The sequence below is a fragment of the Hyperoodon ampullatus genome, assembly GCF_949752795.1.
Source record: "Hyperoodon ampullatus genome assembly, chromosome: 6".
Lineage (NCBI taxonomy): Eukaryota > Metazoa > Chordata > Mammalia > Artiodactyla > Ziphiidae > Hyperoodon > Hyperoodon ampullatus.
In genome coordinates, this window is record NC_136919.1 from 120,819,478 (window position 1) to 120,839,119 (window position 19,642).

Here is a 19,642-nt window from a genome sequence, read left to right on the forward strand (position 1 = left end):
GCATGTATAATCCCATGTCGTCACACTACCATACAGAATACTTTCATGGCCATCCTCTGCGCTCCACCTATTCTTTCCTCTCTCCCCCCCACCCCCACCCCACCCCCCACCCCCCCGCCCCGAACCTCTGGCCAACAACTTGCCCTGTTTCGACTCTGATCATGTGACAATCAAGGAGGTGGGAATACAGAGAAAGAAACCAGCAACAGAGAGCGAACACGGTGTTTCCATGGTCACACAGCTCATTAGTAGCAGGATAGGGATGTGGCCCCAAGCAGAGCAGCTGGATGGTGGCAGCAGGGAATGGGGGATGCTGGGCTAGGAGAGCCTCGAGGAGGGGCTGCCTCGCAGGCAAAGGAGGACAGACACCTGCATAGTATTGCTGTTTCCAGAGTGGTTCCCTAGCAGCCCCGGGATTGATGGAGAGGCGGGCAGGGGGTCACCATTATGATGCCTAAACTCTTTTCCCAAATGAGGAAACCGGCAGAGACTCCACACACCAGGCCTGTCCAGAGGCTCTTAGCTGGCCAGTGCTGGACCCTGGATCTGAACCCGCTCTTGGCCCCCAGCCCCTATCCATGGCTGTGGAGGTAGTATTCTCCCAGCCCCAAGCTGTCTGTGTGAGGGTATTGGAAAGGGGCCCAGGCCTGAGAGAGTGGAGCCTATGACTGCTGCCCCCAACCAGAGCTCTGGTACGTAGTATGCCCCAGCCTCAGACCCCTCATGGATTTTGTGCTTCCCCTTCTCCCTCCCCGCCCCCAGAGCCAGGGCATTTGCAGTGCTATTGTAAAATGAGTAACAGCAAGACCTTTGGGATCCGATACACCTGGGTTCAAATTCAAGCGCTTCCTCTCCCAGGTGTGTGAACTCAGACACTTGGCTTGACTTCCCTGAGTCTCGGTTTCTTCATCTGGAAAATGGGCACACTAATAACTCCTACGTTATAGGCTTGTTTTGAGGTTTAGACAAAATAGAACACATGGGGTGTTTATCCCAGTGCCTGTCTTATGGTAAATGCTCAGAAACTTTAGCTCTTTTTTTTTTTTCTTTTTTTCTGGCTGCGTTGGCTCTTTGTTGCTGCGTGCAGGCCTTCTCTAGTTGCGGTGAGTGGGGGCTACTCTTCGTTGCGCTGCAAGGGCTTCTCATTGCAGTGGCTACTCTCGTTGCAGAGCAGGGGCTCTAGGCGCCCGGGCTTCAGGAGTTATGGCACGTGGGCTCAGGAGTTGTGGCTTGTGGGCCCTGGAGCGCAGGCTCAGCAGTTGTGGCGCATGGGCTCAGTTGCTCTGTGGCATGTGGGATCTTCCCGGACCAGGGCTTGAACCCGTGTGCCCTGCCTTGGCAGGCGGGTTCTTAACCACTGCGCCACCAGGGAAGCCCGAGCTCTTATTATTTTGACAGCCCCCAAAGAAAGGCTTTCAAAGACCCTGATCCATAACATCCAACGGCCTTAACTGGATGTCCCCTGTCCTCTTTGTCTCCTAGGGTGGGCTTCAAACTGTGCCCCTCAGCGTTTTGTTCTCTACTGGTTGCTAGGATCTTTCTTTGTCTGCTGTCACACTGCTCCCACCCTCAGGGCAGAACTGTGAGAAGAGCTGCCCCGGGTGTTGAAGTCAGGGACCTGGGTTTACCCAGCACTTTCCAGCTGTGTGACCTTGAGTTAGTAACTCAAGTCCTCTGAGCCTCAATTTCCCCTTCTACAAGCAGGGAAGAGCAGTGGCTCCCTTGCAGGGCTGTCTTCAGGCTTTAAAGAGACTCTGAGTTGGTGCATTTGGCTGCAGTAACAAACCCCACAGCCTGCAGGGCTTCAACAATAGACATTTACTTTCTCACAGCTCTGGAGGCTGGAAGTCCAAGATCAAGGTGTCAGGAGAGTTGTTTCTTTCGAGGCCTCTCTCCTTGGCTTACAGATGGCCGTCTTCTCCCAGTGTCCTCGTCCTCACGCGGTCTTCCCTCTGTGTGTGTCTGGCCCTTATCTCCTCTTCTTACAGAGACAGCAGTCATGTTGGATTAAGGTCCAGTCCAATAACATCATTTAATTTAATCACCTCTTTAAAAGGTCCGTCTCCAAATGCAGCCACATCCTGAGGTCCTGGGAGTTAGAACTTCAACATAGGAATTTAGGGGGAACAAAATTCAGCCCATAGCAAATAGTGACACATAGACATAATATAATAATTATTTCTTCTTTTGTATCTTCCACTCTACCTTCCCAGTGCAAGACATACAGTAGGTGTCAATGTACCCTTGTAACTGAGCATTTTAAAAACAAGAATATTTAGTGTGAATAAACTTCCCATCTATGAATAAGGAAGAACCAACGCTAAGCTGGAAAACCAGTGGACCAGCTCTCAGCAAACACACACAATAATCCAGATTTACGCAAAGGATACAACTGTCTCCAATGATTTATCTTACAAAGGGGTCCACTACATACTCCTTTAGGTACTTTTTTTTTTTTTTTTTTTTGCGGTACGCGGGCCTCTCACTGCCGTGGCCCCTACCGTTGCGGAGCACAGGCTCCGGACGTGCAGGCTCAGCGGCCATGGCTCACGGGCCCAGCTGCTCCGCGGCATGTGGGATCTTCCCGGACCGGGGCACGAACCCGTGTCCCCTGCATCGGCAGGCAGACTCCCAACCACTGCGCCACCAGGGAAGCCCTCCTTTAGGTACTTGAAAAAGAAGGCTCAAGTTTCCCCAGGCTTCATGTTGTCTGGGGTTTTTTTTAAGTGTGGTAAAATACACATAGAATAAAACTGACCAACTTCGGCATTTTTTAAGCTCAGTAAGTGTCAAGTATATCCACATTGTTGAACCACCATCCATCTTCAGAACTTTTTCATCTTCCCAAACTGAAAGTCTGTTGCCATTAAACACTAACTCCCCATTCCAGCCTCTGGCTACCCCCATGCTACTTTCTGTCTCTGAATTTGACTATTCTCTGAACCTCATGTGAGTGGAATCATACAGTATTTGTCTTTTTGTGACTGGCTTATTTCACTTAGCATAATGGCCTCAAGGTTCATCCAAGTTGTGGCATGTGTCAGAATTTCCTTCCTTTTTAAGACAGAATAATATTCCATTGTATATTGTACATATTGCATTTTGTTTATCCATCTGTCGATGGACACGAGTTGTTTCCACTGTTTGGCTTTTGTGAATAATGCTGCAATAAACACTGGTGTACAAATATCTCTTGAGACCCAAGCCTGGATCGTCTAGTAGTTCTATTTTTAATGTTTTCAGGAGCCACCATACCATTTTCCACAGCAACTGCACTATTTTACATTCCCACCAGCAGCACACAAGGGTTCTGATTTCTCCACGTTCTCACCAACACTTGATATCTTGATAGTAGCCATTCTAATGGGTTTGGGGCGGCTAGTGTCATTTTAATAGTATTAACCCAAGTTTCTGTGACTTTGGACACCACAGGACCTCAGTCCTCTTTGATGTCTGAGTTTCCCGAGTTTTTTTCCCTGTATTTGCTGGTGACAAGTCTCTTCAGGCTGGTGCCTCTGAAGTTCTGCTGTTTGTGGCTGGGGGTTGGGGGCTTCGTGGGCCTGGCTGAGAGGTCCCTGCTGGGTGGAGGTCTGGGGTGGGGGGGTGGGGAGTACTCTACTCTGGGGAAAGGACTCTATTTCTGTTTTCCCCCTGGGTGAGTCTGCCCAGCACTGCATCGGGGTTTACTTGCCCAAGGCTCTCACCACCCGTCCCCAGGTGGATCTGCATCCGTGGGCACGTGCTCAGACCTCCACCCCAACATGTTCACAGGGAAGAAACACATCCTGTTCTGGGCACCCAGCCACAGAGGCAACAAGGAGAGAACTGAGGGCAGCGGCCACCATGACTCACAGGCAGATCAGGGAAAACAGACAACTGACATGGGCTTGTTCGGTGCATCCCACAGCCAGCCAAGCTGAGCTCATAAAGTCTTCTGGATTAAAGAAAGAGCTCACCTTGACACCATGTGTACAATCTGAGCTGAATAGACCTTCATGACCCGTCAACATTTATTGGGTATAAAGAGAGAGGTAGATCCTATGATCCTCATGTTAGAGATGAGGAGACTGGGGCACAGAGAGGGTAAGTAACTGGTCTGAAGCCACACAGCTGTAAATGGTGGAGTGAGGTCTCACCACGCTTAACCATTCTTCCAGGAAGAATCTGGTCTTGATGTTTCAAACCGTGCCCCTCAGAGCCCTGGGCATCCATGCTGGGCTCTCAGGCGTAGGACGCTCACAGTGGGGGGCGGAGGAGGGCGGACGGGAGAAGGCCCCCCCGTTTCAAGCATGGCAGCCCTTCTTGTTTCTGATTCACATGCTCAGCTGCCTCACAAGGGTCATTTGAACAGAGTGTGGCTTTTAAATTGTTTTGAAAATCAGTCATCTAGTCCAACCCTCCCTCCACCCTCACCCTCTCCCAAGTGGGAAACTGAGGCCTAGATAAGGATGAGTGGCCACACGGGGTCCACACACCAGGGCCCCGCCCTCCAGGGCCAGCCCTTCCTCTGCCCGCCCCAACTCACCTGCTTTCCTGGTGGGCAGATGTTAGTTTACTGCAGGTCTTTTTTTTTTTGAAAATAGACATCCCTGTAATACTTGAGAACTCTCCAAATCGGATTAGTTGGTTCCCTGGAAAACCTCAGTTTCTTTTTTGTTTGTTCGTTCTTGGCCACATGTGGGTGTGGCATATGGGATCTCATTTCCCCGACCAGGGCTCGAACCCGTGCCCCCTGCATCGAAGTGCGGAGTCTGAACCACTGGACCGCCAGGGACGTCCCAAAACCTCATTTCTGAACCGTGACAGAAGAGCTATTCATTTGATGGAACAGAGTCTAGTGCCTTTAAGACGGTACTCATGTGAATGGGGCCCCAATGGTGCTGCACTTGACAGTTTGCAAAGGGTGTCCCCTGGCTGCGCGTGGCCTCGGGCGCTCCTCACAGAGCCTCTCAGATGTGTGGCTGCCTTGCTCCCTCCTTGTCCTGGATGGGGGGAGACAGCGAGGATGAGCGTGGCACCCACCGTCGCGTTGCTGGGGTCGGGGGGTCGGAACGCCCACCCTGCGCCCCTGGCTCCGCGTCCAGCGCTGAAGGGACCCAGCAAACGGCACCGGGATGAAAAGTAAGGAGCAGGGTGGACACAACCCACGTGGGGCCCGCTGAGCGGCCATGCGGGGCCATCCTTTTTTTTTTTTTTTTTTTTGCGGTACGCGGACCTCTCACTGCTGTGGCCTCTTCTGTTGCGGAGCACAGGCTCCAGACGCGCAGGCTCAGCGGCCATGGCTCACGGGCCCAGCCGCTCCGCGGCATGTGGGATCTTCCCGGACCGGGGCACGAACCTGTGTCCCCTGCATCGGCAGGCGGACTCCCAACCACTGCGCCACCAGGAAAGCCCCAGGGCCATCCTTTTAATAAGGTTGAGCAAACCATTCCCAGAGGATGACAGGAAGGTTTCGTGAGTGCCTGGTGGGAAAGAAGTGAGGAAGAGAAACATCTGGTGCTGATGGGGCCACCAGGCTGGGTGGAACCTCATCCTGGAGACAGTAACTGCGGTCTCCAGAGAGGTGAGGTGGCCAGAGCCCCTGCGTGTGAGGTCGGGACTCTGTTGCTGATTCACGGGGTAACAACTCCGCCTGACAGCAGCCGAGTGCTTAAAAATAGCCATCAGGGGACGTCCAGGAGATACTGGGAGAAAGTTAAAGTTTGTGAGCGGAATGGCGAGTGCATGGAAAGGTCTGACTGGCACCTGCAGGGACTTTGCGGACATCGCAGGTCCTCCTTGGCCCTGAAGGGATCCAGAGACAAGGAAGACAAGAACCTGTTCCCAAAGAATTCTTAAATATGCCTCGTTCCTGGGAGCGTTTGTCTCACATCCATCGCTGTGCTCACAAGCGTGGGCGCTGAGGCAGTGTCGCCCACCTTTGTCACCTGCCCAGCGCCCAGCTCCTGCTTCATGTACAAGACTGTGTTTAGCCCACAGGACAACCCACAGAACTAATTCTGTTATGAATCCCCTTTGTATCGATAGATGAGAAAACCATGGCTGGGAGAGGTGAGGTCACCTGCCAAGCCTGGGCATCCGGGACGCAAGCCTCTGTGCAGAGCTTCCTCCTGCGGGAGTTCCTGGGAGTGAGGGAGGTTCGGCTTTGCTGGAGACAGAGCTGGAGCTGCCCCAGACCCACCCGCGGGCTGGGCCCAGACCCCTGTGGCCGCGCTCCCTGGCCGCTTGCCGAGCCTGCTGTGGACGGACGGGCTCTGCAGGAACCAGGCCGTTTTCGCTTCACCTCTTGGCTTTGCTTCTTGCTGGCTGTGGAATCCCTGGCGCATTATTTAACCCCTCTCGGCCTCAGTTTCATCCTGTTTAAATTGGACACAAACGTACCAGCTCACAGGGAAGCTGAGGATGAGCTGCGATAATGTGCATAAAGCTTCGGGTGTGGGTCACGCGTGCAGTAGAAGGTCAGTACATGCACGGCCCTCCCCCGTCAGGGCCCAGGCTGGACAGCATCTCCCTGGGGTCACCTGGGAGTCAGTGTGGGAGCCCAGCCTGCCCACCCCGGGGCCCATCTGCCTCCCCTTTCCAATCAGCTTGGCCCCTGGGCCTCCAGGCCCCCGTGGGCAGCAGAGGCTGTCGGGGCTGATGGGAGCCAGTCCCAAGGGGTCTGAAGGCAGATTACCGAGGACTGATGAGGTGAAGGGGATAGCTGCCCGTGAGCTGACAGCATCGCCTGTGAGGCAGGGAAGGCAGGAGGACAGGGGGGCCCTAACCTCGGCCTGAGGTCTTCTGGAAGGACGAGGGTACCACCCGGAGGCACCTCTGCTGGAGCCGTTCCCTCTGGGCCAAGGTCACTCTGCAGTTCTTGGTTAAAATTAGCTTCCTGCTCATCTCTCTGGACTGAACGGCCTTTCCCATGAGCCACCAGGACTGGGCTTGCAGAGACTGACTGGCCTGTGAGCCCTCCGCTCTCCAGAGGGAAGTAGAATATGTGGTCTCTGTTCCAGAGGCTGGACAAGAGGGGTGGGGCATGTGCACATGAGGGTGTACGAGTGCGTGCACCAGCGGGCCTGCCTGCACGCCTAACTCACCAGGCCAGGGCACCTGGGAAAGAGACTTAATCCCAGAATTGTGCAAGCTTTTTGCCATTGGAATTATTTCTTGATTGTGTTGTTTCTTTCTTACTCATTTCTAGCCCCTAGATTTGAACAGTAGGCCCACTGCACCCACGTGTACCCCACCTGGGATTAAGAAAAATATGCAGGGCCTCCTGAATCCCGGATGATCCACGGCTATTTATTAAGTGAGTGAGTAAATGATAAAGTAAAATGCGGAAAGGCTTGGCCAGGCCGTCCCTTCTGTTGAGCAGGGCTGTTTCTTTTTCCCACTGTGTCCCCAGCCCCTAGTACAGAGCCCGGAACATAGAAAGTGCTCAGTGGATATTTGTCAAATACGTGAATGAATGGGGACAAGTTGCTATTTTGCTCTTTGTCCACATCCGATAGATAGTAACATATTAAAGTCAAAACAATACGCCCAATCAGGGCTCAGTCAAGGAAGGTTTGAGCCACATCAATAAGGGGGTTGAGGCTGGGAAGACAAGAGCCAGTGGTCGTGGCTCTGGGGGCTGGAGTCCTGTTCAACCAGGTGGCCTTTGGCAAGTCAGCTGACTCCTCAAGCCCGAGTCCTCCCTCGTCAAGAAAAGGCCCCCACTACGCGGGGCCTTACCTTGCGTGCATGACGCAGGCGGTGCCTCTCCAGCCCTCCGCAGAAAGCCTGGCACATGACAGGCATTCAATAAAAGGGTAACTGTTACTATCAGTACCAGATTTTTGCAAGAGAAATGAGGGCTAAACATCCAGAAACCAAGGATGGGATCACTGCTAATCCTGCAAAGGACATCAGAGCCTCAGGAAGGCCGTGAACAAGTGAAAAGTAAGTGTCAGACGGGGAGAAAATATTTGCAGTAGCTGTGTAACAAAGGATTACTGCAAAGAGAATGTAAGGAGTCCTTCCTGTTTCTAAACAACCTAAAGACAAATGGACAAGTGATTGACATGGGCGTTGCACAGAAAGACAACTACAAACAGCTAATAACATAGGGAGAGGTGTCCAGTCACAGCAGTAAAGGCAAAAGTGCAAATTAAATAGTAATGCAATGTTTTTGCCATCAGAATGGCAAAATGGCAATACTGCTAATATCCAATAATAGTGGTGATGACGTGGGGAAATGGTTACCCTCACCGAGTGTCAATGGGAGTGTAATTTGATAAAAACGTTTTGGGGAGCATTGTTGGCTGTACCACTCAACATTTGGGATGCCTACATACAGCGGTGGAGTAATTGCACTTCCAGAAAACTACCCTATGCTAGAACATGCCCTGGTTCTCAAAGACATGTGTATGATAACCTTCGCGGCCACATGCTGTCTTAGCAAAAGCAAACACTGAAAACAGCTTGAAGGTACAACCATGGGGAAGAGGGAAGTAAATTTAGGCACATGTATTTTGTGGACTCGTACTCTGTCATTAAAATGAATGGGGCACTTCCATATGCTACGGAAACACACCCACGATACGTTGCGTGGTCGGGATGGGGAAGGTGCAGAAAAATACACATGGGGTGATTTTACACACACACACACACACAATTTTGTATTTATCACACAGACCCTTACACATATGTACAAGCGCAGCAAAGGGAGCAGAGAGAGCCCAGCACGACCTGGGGTGGAGGTGAGGGCTCATGGGACAAAGGCAGATGAGGGAGGGGCCCACAGTTTACCCTGTCCTCCACCGGCTCGACTCTTTTAGGATGAGAATGCAGTAATGCACTTGGAGAAAAAAAGCCAGGCAGCGTCAGTGATGGATTGCACGATGCAATTGTGCCTGGTGGCAGAGACGGGGTGACGTGACCCCGGGGTTGGGTCCGGCCCTGGGGCTCCAAGCGGCCTCCTGACGCTGGGCCTCATTTATCCCCCACCGCCCGCCCCGATTCCAGCCCACTTCCTCTCCAGATAGCGCCCCCCACCAGGTTATCAGCGGCCTCCTCACGGGGAGGCCAGCTCGGCACCACACCTTTAATGTGCAGTCATCAGGCTTATCATCCTGCACTGAGGGGGGGGGCGGGGGGAGGTCCAGGGACCAGGCAGGGCTGGTTGATGGTGACCAAGCCCCTCTCCTCATCCTCATGGGGTAGGGGGTGGAGCCTAACTTCCCACCACCAGCGACTCCTCCCTCCATGACTCGGACATCCCTGGGACGGTCTTCAGACCTCAGGCTGCCCTGGTTTCCTACAATAATGGTCAAGACACCTAGAATGGATTGCACGCCTACCACGGGCCTGCCACTGTGCTAGTTGGTGGGCCTGCTTTTTGGCTTCTTAATCTTTATACCTAACAGGGAAGCACGGAGTGATGATGAGGAAACACTCAGAGACAGAAAGTGACCAAGGTCTCCAGCACATATGTGGCAGAACCAGGATTTGGACACAGGTCACTGAATGGACATCTGCCCAGAAAGCAGGGGGTCCCAGTGGACCACGTCAGCTCCAGCCCTGGGTCTCTCCCAGCTGCCTGGAACCCCAGCAGTGACCCATTCTGCCTCTTATCCTTGGCAGTGGCTGAGGGGCCCTCTCCTTTGGGGCTGACTCACACAAATGTCATTACACTTGAGTCCTGCTAATTGAGAATTGTGTCTTTTGGCTTTTTGAGGGACCGGGTGGGTGGAAGGAGCACTTGATAGGATCAGAGACCTGGCAGGCTTCTCTGAACCTCCGCTGTGCCATGGGCCAGCCTCGCTTTTCTCATCTGTAAAAGAGGTATAGTACAAGTCCCTGTGCAAGTAAAAGGGGTGCCAACGTAGATCACACCCCTGGGAGTCAAGTAAATGGGCGACAGGAACTGTGGCATCACCACCACCAACAGCAACATCACCACCATCAGCATCATTTGTACCAATCTCAATGTTTGCATTATTGTCCCTGCAAGCCGCGTGCATTTATTGAGCACCCGGGTGGAGCCAGGGCCGGTCCAGGGGCCTGAGGGAGCCTCCCCTAGTTTCCCTCTTTGCTCCACCCCCGCCCTTGCCCTGGCTGCGTCGTTGGTGGTCTCGGGCCCACCGCAGCACTGAATCCCTGCGATAACTCCGGGGTCACGGGGGTCAGCCTGGGGCCAGCAGCTGCTCAGGCATCCGGACCTCTCCACGCTCCCTGCTGATGGGGGGCTGTGTTGGAGGCTCGAGGCTCTCAAGACGTTGGTGTAAACACCGAGATGAACACGGCAGCATCCGCAGCAAATCTGGATGAACCAGGAAGCATCTCTCCCTCTGCCGGAAGCCACAGGCCTAGGGGGAGGGGGTCCTGGCCGAGAAAGCAGCATCCCAGCCTAGGAGGACCTGTCCCAAAGACCCAGTACCCACAGGTATGCCCAAGGTACCCTGTGCAGATGGTGGGGTAAGGGATGGGCCTTCTCTGAGGCCCCCTTTCCTGAAACACTGCTCCTCTGGCATTTTTACTCCTGGCATTCCCCCTTATACTCCTTTGGATTCCATGGGACCACTGTGAACCTCAGTCTCTTCTTCTGCAAATGGAGGATAATGCCTCCTCTTGCTTGACCTGTAATATTTGTGAGCAATGGATTGTGCGGTACCCAGTGCAGTGTCCGGACACAGAGAAGCACTCAGTACCAGCCAGCACCTTCCCGCTATGAGTTTTGCCCTCCCCAGAAGTCCTTTCCTAAGACGCTAAGGCCCCTGGGATGGGCCAAAGGGGCAGTGTGGTCTGTGACATCCGTCAGTGAAGGAACATGGAGATAGAATCACAGAACTTTGAAGCTGAAAGGCCCCTGCAGAGCTGGGCAAACCCAGTCACATTTCCCTCCTTTGTGAAGGCTACAGGTCTTGTGGTCAGCTGGCTCAGGTGGGACCTCCACTCACCAGGTGCGTGGGCTTCAAGCAGCCCCTCAACCTCCTGAACCCCGGCATCCATGTCCTAACGTGGGGGTGATAATTATGTCCGCTCTGCTGATGAGGGGAGGTATGAGAAAACGTCTCACTGGTTGTTTGCACTGTTTTCAGAGGCTCAAGTAGCTAAGTGTTTCCCCAAATTAGCTGGGAGTCAGTCTCACCAGGCCTGACCCCTAAGCCTCCTCCCTTCCTTGGTCCACAGAGGCAGACAGTCTGGGGTCTTGGCCGAGCAGCCCGGGGCTGAAGCCAGCCTCCAGCACCGCGGGTCCTAATTCAATACCAGTAGCTGCTGTATGGGGACCGCTCGCTGTGGGTCAGGCCCGCCGCACACTTGGCTTGTTCATTGTCCCCCGTCATCCCTAAGGTACAGATGCCCTGACTTCCCTTTCCAGTCTTCCTGTGGGTGGCATGTGCTGGGGACGGCGCTGAACTCGAGGGACACACAGTCAGGCACGGACCCTGCCTGAGAGGGGAATATGACTAAATTATAGTCAAAACCACAAAAATAATGGAGGCCACCATCTATTAAGTACTTCCCACGTCCAAGTGCTTACTACACCCTCAGAGTTTGATCCTATTATGTAATTCTGCCCTTAGGAAGTGGGTTCTAGTCTTATTCTCATTTTATGGATGAGAAAACTGAGACCTGATTAGGCAAACAATCAGCTGAGACTGGATCGCAACTTGGGTCCTTCTGACACCAAAATTCTTGCCCTTCGTCCTACAGTTCTTTCTAGATATTCTCCCCGTTAGTCCTGTGGATGAAGCGTGGCATACAGTTAATGCTCAGCATCTTAAATAATTGTCATCCTTTCTGTCTTCCTCCAGCCATGTTTGTTCTGGGTCACTCTGGTTCCTCCCCTCTCTCCATCACCCCCTCTGGCTTCCCAGCGTCCCTCACATGACCTCAGCTCCCCCCACCTTGAACTTCCGCCACACCAGACCCAGGATCCCCGGCCCATTGCCTCAGCCTCCGCCTGCTTCAGAGGACTGAAGAGCCAGGAAATAATTGCTTAGTGAGTGATCAATACACTGACATCTTCAGATACTGAAAACACTTTGATTGTGACCTCCTCTCCCTGATCAGGACCGTTCATAAGAATCTGTGTAAAGACTTAGGTTTCCTCTTCATTCTTTTCCTCTACACGTGCCTTAAAGTAAGCAGCAAAATACTTTGGACTCAACTTCCTCCAATAGAGTCTGTGGTTCCTGCAGCCCTTCTCAACTCCCCCCCTTTTCCCTATAAAATTAAGCTTCTCTTCCTTGTTCTCTGGATTTGCCTATGGGCCTCCATAGTTCATGCCTCCTGAATTGCAATTCCTTTGGCTATTCTCAAATCAACTCACTTTTACTGGTTTAAAACAAAAAAAAAGTAAGCAGCAAAGAGGAGGTGGCAGGATATGCCAGGAGGGGAAAATGAGGGGTCCAGAAAATCTCCAGCTAACAATCAGGACTGAGTTTCTAGTACCCACCCTGGCCAGGCTAGTGGGTGTGCAGACCGCAGGGTGTAAGAATTCTGGGGCCAGGGAGACACCACGTTTCCACTTACAGCATGGTCTCTAAGGGAAGTCTGGCACCTGCCTGCCAGCTCACGTTCTTTATCCTGCCCATCTGGCCTCACCCACCTTGAGAGGAGGTGGAGAGTCCTGGGGTCATTTCATGCACTGCTTCATGTTTCCTTCCTTAGGTCGATTCTCCCCCTGAACTTGCAAGATCCACCTCAGATGAGTTCAGGATCTGCCTTGGAGTCTCTTACCTTCTATGTCCTGCCTCTTAGATCTGTTGGAATAAGGTTACAGCCACAAAACACTTATGTAGCCAGGCACCTTAGATGCATGACATCCTAACTTGCCTGGTGTGAGTCAGGGATGCCACATTCTCCCCCTTCTCCTCCCGGAGATGATACTTGTCTACACCATTAAAGTAAAATGAAAGTTGGCCGCCCATCCAACTTCATAGCAGCATTATTCACAACAGCCAAAAGGTGGATAATGGAATTTTGGAGCCTCTCTGTGACGAGTGTGTCTCCAAGAGGCCAACGGTGGCCAGTTCGTGATTGCTGGGTCCCACTGTAACCCAGGGAAGTAATTGTGCTGCAAAAGGGCACAAATAATGTCAACATTCACAAATTAGGCAGATGAATTCCATCCGGTAAGGAAAAGGAAGAGGGTCCCTGACTAAAGGAACGTCTGGGTTGAAAATATACAGAAGTGATGAAGTGGCCTTACCTCCCAACATTCCTGGGATGGAATGCTGATGTCCAATCAGTTTTCCACAGATCTTATAAGGTTGTGAAAAACTAGTGTTACTCGTATAAGAAGATAGTAAGTGTACTGGATACTTGGTTAATTAAACATGGAAGCAGGATATGTGTTACTATGGCTATGATGACTTATTCCCACAAGAGAGATCACACTGCTGTCTCTCCCTGTGCTTCATATGAGAACCGATACAGGACTGCAACAGAGTTTCCCAGAGATGTGCCCGACAGCTCTATGTAATCACTCCTTGAGATAGTAATACACACTGCATACTTTAAAGTGTGAAAAATACGTCAAAAAAGAAGTCTGTTTTACTTCGCTTAATCTAGCATTTCTCCAAATTAATTTTCTACAAAAACCTTTCTCCACTAATATCTATCATTCTGTGGAAATAGAATTTCTAGGAACATACTTAGGAAAATGCCTCAGTATATCATTCAAATACCCTTGACTCACCCCATGATTCATTGAACAGTCAACGTTCACTCACAAAGACATGTGTTGTCCAGGCACTAGAAATGCAGAGTACATGAGTGCAGTCCCTGGCCACCAGACGTACACCGTATGGGGGACACCACGGTCAACTGGCTTCGCAGGGGCTGTGTAATTCCACAAAACACTGAATAGGAGTTGGAATAGCGGTCAGTGTAGGGTCTGGAGATGCCTGGGAGAGAGCACCTACCCCAGGTCAGGCATAGGGGAGGGATTGCCATGGGACAAGCTGCTTGAGCTGAGCTTTAAATCAAGTTGAGGAGTTAGCCAGGCTCTCATTGGGTAAGATTGTTTTAGAAAGAAGGAAAAGCCCACAAGGGACTTCGAAACACCAACAAGAAGAGCTTACGCAGGGGATGACTGGAGCAAAAGGTGTGCAGAAAGGGATGAGAGAGGAGAGGCTGGAGAAGAAGATGTGGAAAGATCCTGGAATCTACCGTCTTAAGGAGTGTCAGCTTCGTCCTAAACCACGTGGCACCACGGAGGGTCTAAGCGTGTGGCTGTCTCCCTTCCTGATACTGCTGGATTGAGAAATTTAACCGCAGTAGCCTGGGGGCAGGGCAGGAGGGCCAGAGCTGAAGAGGCAACCCCGGCACAGGGGATGGGACGGACTCCAGACAGGACCTACCATCGTGGGCAAAGGCAGCATCCAGGCAAGCAGTTTCATCAGATACGTCAGCAGCGGGAAACCTTGCAGTGGATGCCCATCTCTGCATAGGCAGGAAATTCTGTGAGGCAGGGGGACAGGACTCTAATCCTGGGGGCACAGGGGAGAGAGGAGGTTGAGGTATAAAGATCTAGGGGAGCTTTTTTTTTAAGAGGAAGCAGTGGTCAGGAGGTGAAAGGGAGGAAGTGGTGGGAATTGGGGTACAAGTGAGCACTTGGTGCCAAGGACAAAAATCAAAGCTTCGGTGACACAGGAATAAACACGAAAACCAGATTCATCAAGATTTGTCTCAGAGCTTGGAGTGAAGGTGGGAATTCAGTGGTCTTCACTGTGAGGCGGGGGAGCTGAGAACTAGGCAGGTGGAGGCCAGAGAGCTGCCCCTGCAGGTCTCACCCACCAGACTCACTGCCCAAAGCAATCCAAGTGTTCTGGGCTAGTGCTGCCCTCTGGTGGCTAGAGATAAAAAGCGAGGGACAGCTCTCTAGGTGGGCATCTCCCCTTTCTCTTTGAAGGAATTACATACACGCTGCCCTCACCTCTTTACAACGTTCTGTGGTTCTCTGTCCACAACTTAGTTCACTCCAGATCAGACACTCGTTCACATATACACATGCTCCCTCTTAACTCCTGCATCTCTGCCTTAGCTCACGCCCAGCGTTCTCAGGGGAAACCTCTCCCCATTCCTACCTTGCTTTCTTTTATTCTTTCCTGAATTTTGTTTTGGGACAGGGGGGATTTCCTTAAATGACCCCAGTCACCATTAATAAGAGACAGCAGGGCTTCCCTGGTGGCACAGTGGTTGGGAGTCCGCCTGCCGATGCAGGGGACACGGGTTCGTGCCCCGGTCCGGGAAGATCCCACATGCCGCGGAGCAGCTGGGCCCGTGAGCCATGGCCGCTGAGCCTGCGCGTCCGGAGCCTGTGCTCCGCAACTGGAGAGGCCACAACAGTGAGAGGCCCGCGTACCGCATTAAAAAAAAAAAAAAAAAAAAAAGATAGCAAAGGATCTGTATGAATGGAAGGAAAATATATTAGGTTTGAAACTAAGCACAAGTTTTAAAAAGCGGAACAATGTTATCAATCTCTACAGCACAGTACTCATAGGTGCTACTCAGGAGCCCCCCTCGGGTACATGCAAAAATCTCCATCTATTTCTCCACCTTCTTCTGATTAAAACTCTATGTATCCTCAAGAACTAGCATTTAGGAAAGGAAAATGATTGCTTTATTGAACCTGTTATTTTGTTCATGTAAATTATGAGTTTGCAGGAGCATTTACTTTTTGTTGCAAATACATGTCATTTTAGACAATGGGTTTAAATAGATTGGGAGGTGGAGTAGGGGATTGGAACTATTACATTGTTTCCACAAGGAAGTGTGTTACTATTTCCAAACAAACCCATCCATAAGTAGGGGCTGCCTGGAGCATCACTTCCTTAGCGTCCGGGTTGAGACAAGGTCTACGGGGACGAATGGAGGTGTGATGACAGATCCCTACGTGAGGAAAGGGAAGGCTCACTGACTGCATTTCTTCTAGAACTACTCCCAGGGGCCCGGCACTGGACAAAGGGACCCGGGGGCAGGGGAACAAAGCCAGAGCGACTGTGAGAACCAGTTTCTCTCCCAGCAACCGTACAGAGCATCTCTCAGAACTAAAGACAAGACCTCCCTGGCAGTTCCTAGGGTGGCTCCCAGCTGCTCCCTTGTGCAGGGAGGGAGACTTCCCTTGTGAAGCCAGCACAGGCTGTGCAGTTACCATGAGGTTCCCCTGGAAGGCCCACAAGTTAGGAAAAAACCAGAATGATCTTTGCAGGCATCGGTACAGCTCAGCAGCTCGAATCACGGGTTCCTGCACCTATGAAGACTGCCCTCTGTGCCACGGTCCTGGGGGCGCAGCAGCAGCCTGGGCTCCTGTGCAGGTCTCGGCCCCTCTGTCCCTGTCTCTGTCTGTCTCTCACACACACACAGATCCAAGCACATTCTGACCTAGACCTCTCCTTATCTGGGCATGAACAGCGGCCTGTGTTCTCCCACAGGCCAGGAGAGAGCATCAGCCACCCTCGGGGACGCTTTGCTCCACCCTTTGCAGAGTGAGCCCCCTGAAAGCCGAGGGAAGCTGACGATTTCCCTTGAGCAGGAACTCCAGGAAGTTCTCCCTCTTCCATGGACCCCAGAGAGCACACTCCTGCTGAGCCAGAGAATTGGAGGACATGATGGCAACCGCAGAGGTGACAGGTTGGGCTCCGGATGGGCACTTCAGTCTCGTGCTTTTTTAGAAGAGAACGGAGGACATTCCTTCCTTGCCTTTTCCTTCCTTGCCTCTTCTCTGCCTTCCTGGCTCTCAGGATTTCCAGTCCTATTCCATGTCTGTTGATCCCGTCATGTCCACACAGAAGGCCCTGGGGATTCTTGGAAGGGCACCTTGAACCTCCTTTTCTGCACAGCACTTGTCATAAGACTGAGAAATCATCATCTGTCCACATGGAAGACTGGGGCGCTGCCGGAGGCTGGGGCCTGGGAACCACGCCCACCCTGCGTGCCCCGCTCTGGCTCTGCGTTCAGCCCTGCCTCTCCCGCCCCCGATCCCTGCTTGGGGCCGCCCTCCTCTGCTTCAACCCTCGCAGCTCTCCTGTCCCCCGGGGTGGCTATCTGACCGCCCATCAGCTGGACAAAGCATTTGTCAGCTTTAATGGATGTACAACTCCCAGCCCTGACATGTTTTATGCATCCCTGGGGGCTTTGATCTCCTTGTCTGCGTACATAAATGAGAGGATTACCGAGCCATCCAGAACAGGGCACCAAAAATGTCTTTCACTGGGGTGCTTTTGCCTCCAGCAGATAAGAGCCATAAGCCGAAATCCCGGGAGCCATTAGGGCCCCGAGCTTGAGGGTAACTCTGCTCAGGGAGAAATGGTTCAGAGGGGCTGGCCTAGGAGGTGCTCCCTGTCACAGCTCCCCGATATTGTTTATATCTGGGTGAGGCGGATAAAGAAACCGGTCAGTTCTGGCACCGCCCTCCCTCCCGGAAGATTACAAGGAACTGTGGCTGACATTTGCCAAGGCTGCCTGGACTGACTTGGTGGTGGCGTATGGTTACTGTCAGGGATTTCTGGACGTGCGGGCTGGGACTGGACACTCGGGTGGGGACTGGTATTTTTAGGACACTTTGAGTTCTCAGCTGGATTTAGGCCAGCTCCCCAAATGGGTACAAAGCGGCAGTGTCACTCCTGCCTGGCTCCACCTCCTTAGAGAAGGAGAGAGGAAAAATGAAAGTGGTTATTGCCCTCACCACCTTACGCCTGGTGGGTGCTGAGGGCTGGCGTTTGGAGGTGGGGTTCTTTGAATGCTCACCCGAAGTTTCAAGATGGCAGCACAGACATGGCAACCAGCAGAGAGATTGGGGAGGGTAGAACACCATCAGGGAGGTGGGAAGGGTCCCCGTTAACCATCAGCCAGGTGAGGGCGCCTCATAAGTTGCTCAGGTGAGCTAATAGCAGCTCTGATCCCGATTCTCTGGCCCCCATTTGTTTAATAAGGCTGCCGTATCTACTGACATATTTATCACATGTGCCTATATGTTCTAGGAACAGATGAGTCACTGGCAAATAAGGTACACTGCTTCCTTCAATGAGCTCAAGACCTTATCGTCATTTTCCTTTAGTAAAATAACAGGAAGGGCTCCCGGGGTTGGAAAGGCTGCCTAGCCCAACCTCACCTAATGTTTGAGGACCTTCTACAATATCACTAAGAAAGAATCATCTGCCCAAGCTTGAATGCTTCTGGTGACAAAGACCTCACTACCATAAATCTTTGAGATGTTTGACTATTGTAAACCTACCCTGGGTCAGAACAAAATTTGCTTTCCCATAGTATCTACCCCTTGGTCTTACTCCTTGTCTCTGGGGCAGAGTAGCAGGAGTGTAACTTGCCTCCACAGATCTTGTGTGGAGTCGTCTCTAACCCACTGGCAGGTCATACTCCACATCTGACAAACGGCATGGAAAGTTAAGTAACGTCTAAGTCATGCCCCTCACACAACCCCTGGCCACCCACTAACCCATCCAGGGCCTTTGTGAATTAGACGAACGTGTCTTTCCCCAAGGCACATTATCGCCACCTGCTGGCAAATTGCCACAGTGCACCACTTCCTGGGGACTTGGTCCTCCCAACATTGAGGTTCCCTTTTCCTTCGAATGTGAGAAGGAAAGTTGAGGAGTCTCAACACTGGAAGGGGTCAGTGATGTGCAATCTAAACCCAAAGTGATTTTTTTTTAATTATTTTTTTAAAGACCAAGCAAAACTTTCTTGAGCATCTAGAGCAAGCCTTCTCCAAACTTTCAGAAAGCGTCTCACGCTCCCAGATGCTTTTAGCCTCTGTTCCCGACTCTCTTCCTTTCCTTGACGCTTTCTTTCATTTTCTTTCCTGCGTTGGTGCCTCATCCCCAGGACCCCAGTCCTTGCTGACTGGTTCAGGAGTGGATGGAGGGAGTCTGCAGTTATAAATTATCGATGCCCACTAAAGAATAAATCGGTTTTATACGCCTCCCACCCTGAGCCCTGGGAGCTCTCAGAGTTCAAGCTCAGTCATCCTGACTCCCTCCAGGTCTGAGGGCTGAGCTGGGGCCCGTCTGGGGGCAAGAGGTCCCGCCCTGCCCTCCAGTAGCTTCCAACCAGTAGAGCGTCTTACTTGGACTTGACACAAACATTTCCTTCTTGGGAGAAAAGGCCACCCTATGAGTCTGATGTATCCAGTCATTTCCAACAAGCGACCCTCAGTGCCAGGAACACAATGCCAGGCCTCAGATTGGCACAGGTTTGGGCAACAAGCAGGCTTTGCTCTCTCTCCTGCTCAAGGCACCTGGGAAAGCTGGCGTGGGGAAGGGGCTACCTCCCCCTGTGCAAGTCCCCAGACAACTCTCGCCTTCCATTCCTGGACACATTCGGCAACTGTGTGCAGTTGGGTTTGTGCAGGAGGTAACACCTGAGCTGAGTCATAACAGGAGGGAGATTTGGAAAGGTGGAAACAACCCGAGAGTCCATCAATGGATCACGGGTAAACAAAATGTGGTCTAGCCGTACAATGGGATATTGTTCAGCCTTAAAAAGGAAAGGAACTCTGACACAGGCTACAGTGAATGAACCTTGAGGACATTCTGCTAAGTGAAAGAAGCCAGTCGTAGAAGGACAAATATTGTATAATCCCTTACTTACGTGAGGTACCTAAGTAATCACACTCATAGAGACAGAAAGTAGGGTGGGGGTAGCC